Below are 3,488 nucleotides of genomic sequence, written 5' to 3'. Positions count from 1 at the left end.
TGCGATCCGCCGCCATGGAGCTTAAGCGTGGGTGCAGGTGCGTTAAGGGACGACAATTCATTGCCTTGTCCGGGTTTCAATTGCGAGTGCAGAGCGCAGTTATGGCATGCGAGGATCGAGGAAGAGCAGAGGAGCATAAGAATGGTGAGGGTATGGAATGTCAAGTGTTGGGTCGAGCTCAGATTTCGGAATTGGGTTCATGGTCGACGGCTCTCAGAGCTAATGCTCACGTCGCCCCTTTGGCAATTGACGGTGGTTTCAGGTCTGCAAGGGAGGGTGAAGGGTGTTCCAAACTATCCATCTCCTCTCATCCTGCTCTGCTTCGTTTTCTTGCTATCAGGGGAATCATGGTCAAGCCTCGACAGCGCCTTCTCAGCCGTCGAGGCTCTGGTAGAGGCGGATCCTCACGCCCCTCAGTCGCAACTCCCCCCTCCCGCTGCTGTCGATGTCTATGCCACCAAGTCGCAGAGGCTCATCCCATCCAGTCGAGCCAGTTCATGGACTCCAGCAATCCAGATTCGGGCTCGGCTCCGCTACCTGCGTTTGGAACTGCAGTCTTCTCCTTCAGCAATTCCCAGGGCAATTCTCGTATCAACGCCCATGTCTCGGTCCTGTTTCTTGAAGAACCGAAGGAGGAGGGCGAGGAACAACCCAGCACAAAGCTGCACCAGGCTGGAAGCTCCAGGGATGCTGAGGGTCTGCCAGAGGGCAGCCCAGAGCCGGCTGTCATTCCACCTTCGACTCAGGCAGCACCTTCTTCAGAGAAGGACAAGGCCGCTTGGGACTCTCTCCCGGAAGGTATGTGCTGGATTATCGAGGAGGAGCCGGACGAATAGCTGTCCGTTCACTCAGGCTCTCCCCTTCAGATGTTGCTCAGGTTTTCCTATGACTTGCTACTTTTGCTACAATGGCTTACTGTATGTTTTGGCTGTTTCTGTTTGGCTCGAGAAATATACTGTTCAAGGTCTGTCAATGCCCCTGCAAGGGATTCTGATGAAGGTCTTCTTTTTCTTTTCTGTGCCCCTGCGTGGGATGTCAATTTTTGCTCTTACTGCACCTCAATGGTTTAACGCCCCTGCGTGGGTGACCTGTCTCAGTGGTGGCGCCCCTGCGTGGGTGATTTGTCTCAATGGTGATGCCCCTGCGTGGGTGACTTGTCTCTGTGGTAGGGCCCCTGCGCGGGTGATTTGTCTTAGTGGTGCAGCCCCTGCGTGGGTGGTTTTTTTTATCACTGTCAGTCCAGAGTGCCATCCACGGCCTCTGGCAATATGACCTCATGACTGTAACTGTTTTCCTATTTATGTACATAATAGAATAGCATAGTCTTAACGAGAAAAAAAAAAAAAAACTAGATTTGATACCCACTATAATGCTTGCCCACCATTCAGCTTGGAATACGTGTCCCATTACCTTGGTCTTATTTTATTTACATGGAAAATCAACCAGGGGCTGATACATTTGCCATTGATTTAGTGAGTTCCTGAAGTCTAAGAGTGAGTAAGTTGATACCTAAGAACACTTGCAAATTTTCATGTGCCCATTGTATAGTTCTACTTTCACCCGTCAGACTGTCTCTAACTAAAAGCATTGGGTTCTTTAGAATTGTTAGCAAACTTCTAAAAATAACATCGTTCTTTGCTGCATCTTGGGCCACTAATTCATCATTTTAATTATCATTTCTTAACATCTATTTCATCCATTTCTACTATTGTTTTATCACACCATTTATCATAATTTATTATATAATTTCATTTTAGAATTATTTATGATCTTGTGGACAAGTAATATTTATTTTCCTTTATTTTTAAGATATTGATGCCTATTATGCATGATTTTTCCAATTGTGGTTTATGAATAGATTTGTTATAACATCAATCATGATTTTAGCCTCTAAGATCTCTTCCAAATTCCAAATTTGAGCTCCAACTCACAGTCAAATATTCCAACTTAGAAATTCGTTGGGATAAGAAGCAATGATTTTGCATTGGATTTTATAGGAAAATGAGGACAAAACTAGAAATTTTGTGGCATGGGTTTTGTGCGTAACAAACCAATTTAGATTATTTGTGAGAATTTATCCAAAATTTAGTCTGAATTGAGAGAAACACATGGCTCTCTGAAGATGATTTTCCCATATTTGTTGTTATGGTTGTTTTTCAAATTCTCCCAATTGCAATACCAAATTCAATACATTACAATTGAATGACAATGGAGACATATTCCATATCTCATCTTGCTTATTGATATTTTTTAATAAATGTAAAATTGTAATGGGAAATCATTTTGTAATCAGTTTAGTTGTAATTTCCTTTTGCTCTCTTTGTATTTAAATAAAAATAGGGATAAAAGAGAAATAATGGACAATTGTTAAATTTGAGGAAATGTTAAAAACATTGTTCTTGTGTAACTGTTTCTCTAAGATATTTTAATGAAGGAATTTAGCCATTGAGTTCTACATCTATTATTCGTAATCCGATCTCAATTATTTTTCAAGGAAGAACTGACTCTTGGGCAATTGGGCCCACTACCTTGGATGAGGCATTGCCTTAAACATGTAAAAATAGTATTTTTGTGTGATTTTTTTAATTAATTGTTTTTTATTTAATTTCAATTATTGTTACTTAACGTAGATTTATTTTTCTTAAGTAATTTATTTTTTGTTGCATTTTCCGGATTTGTTGTTTCTTGCAATTTCTAGATTTCTATTAATTTAGTCATCTATATTAGCATTTGAATTCTATTGGGTGCAATAGGTTAAATTTCCAATTCAAGAAGGTGTGGTTTAATGTAGTACTGATTCAAGTTTCATAATTAGCATAATTCTTTTTCCTATCATTTACTTTTTTTTTCTTTTTTTTTTTAATTTGGTATTGTTATTTAGGTCTTACATTTTATTTCTTGTTCAATGAGCTTGATAATGTAGAAAGCAATTATGTAGAATCAATATTAGCTATTGGTAGCTTCGTGCATATATTTTTCCAATTTCCCTAAAATAAAAAATAAAAAAACGCTCCCCAGGTTGATAATTAATGTCTAGGTGATTAGTTGTTTTTATTAAGCAACTAATTTCCCCAATGTTTTGGCATCATTTCCCACGAGACAGTCAAATAACACTACCACACTAATATTTGGTTGTAGATGTATTCTTGAGTCTAAGAGGGTTGGATATTAAAGATGGAAGGTAAGAACCTACACATGCACCTTACTTAACTTGTGGTGATGCCTACCCTCCATAGATAGTTTCAGGTCATATAACATGTATGAATAGAAGTAGGAATCTTAGAGGTAGAAATATGAAAGAAAAACAAATCTTATCATTTCATTTAAGTGGTTTTGTAAGCACCACCTATTCTACTAACGAGTTTGCAGGAATATTTCAAGGAGAAAAAATCAAGGCTCACAAGAGTTCGAGAAAAATTTCCTCAATTTTTGAAATATGCAGCAAGAGAAAGAGTTACAGGAGTCGAAATTAGTAATTTATTTGAATC

The sequence above is a fragment of the Pinus tabuliformis genome, chromosome Q (assembly GCF_031772625.1).
Source record: "Pinus tabuliformis cultivar Carrire ecotype Pingquan chromosome Q, CPIR1, whole genome shotgun sequence".
Classification (NCBI taxonomy): domain Eukaryota; kingdom Viridiplantae; phylum Streptophyta; class Pinopsida; order Pinales; family Pinaceae; genus Pinus; species Pinus tabuliformis.
The sequence above is the reverse complement of the archived record's forward strand: the minus strand, read 5'-3'. Positions refer to the sequence as shown.